This window comes from Morus notabilis, unplaced genomic scaffold, assembly GCF_000414095.1.
Source record: "Morus notabilis unplaced genomic scaffold, ASM41409v2 Scaffold140, whole genome shotgun sequence".
Taxonomy (NCBI): Eukaryota; Viridiplantae; Streptophyta; class Magnoliopsida; order Rosales; family Moraceae; genus Morus; species Morus notabilis.
The window spans coordinates 74542-75181 of NW_010361275.1; positions in this window are offsets into that span (position 1 = coordinate 74542).

The following is a 640-nucleotide window of genomic DNA, read 5'->3' on the forward strand; positions in this document are numbered from 1 at the left end:
ATTACATTTGTTAAAATTCTTAAATTCTAACTAAATTTCGGCAGCATAACGACTTATTTTTCATATGATCCAAAAATCAAAACCTGTAAAAAATAACTTTAAAAGATTTCGGCACACCATAGTTGCAAGATGTGCCACCTAGAACAAGAATCACAAACATATAAATACGATAATGAAGTAAAAAAATAAGTACTAACCTTCTTATTGCGATGCTGACTGCGATTCTAAGAGTACGATACCCGACCATGTAAGCTTGGATACTTTTGGTTGCTACGATTAGTTTTATTTGTCTCTGATATTTTCTGTTTATGATTAACTATAATAAGTAATAGTTACTTGAAATTATGTATAAAAAATCATCAAGTTCTAACAAATCTATAATTACTTGAAATTTGTCGCCGAAGAACCTATCGCAACAACGATCCCAATGAAGTTGATTTCTCATGTTACTTGGAAGACTTTCTCTACCATAGCGTTTGTAGTGGCAGTTGATTAACGCCCAAAAGTGATATTCACAAGCGGTCAATTGTAGCACAGAAGGGCGGTCGTATCCACAGAGAGATAACAAAATAACAAGAAAGACTAACAGAATAAGAGCGTTAGAGAAAAGTGAATTAAAGAAAAAGAATAGTTTTTGAGA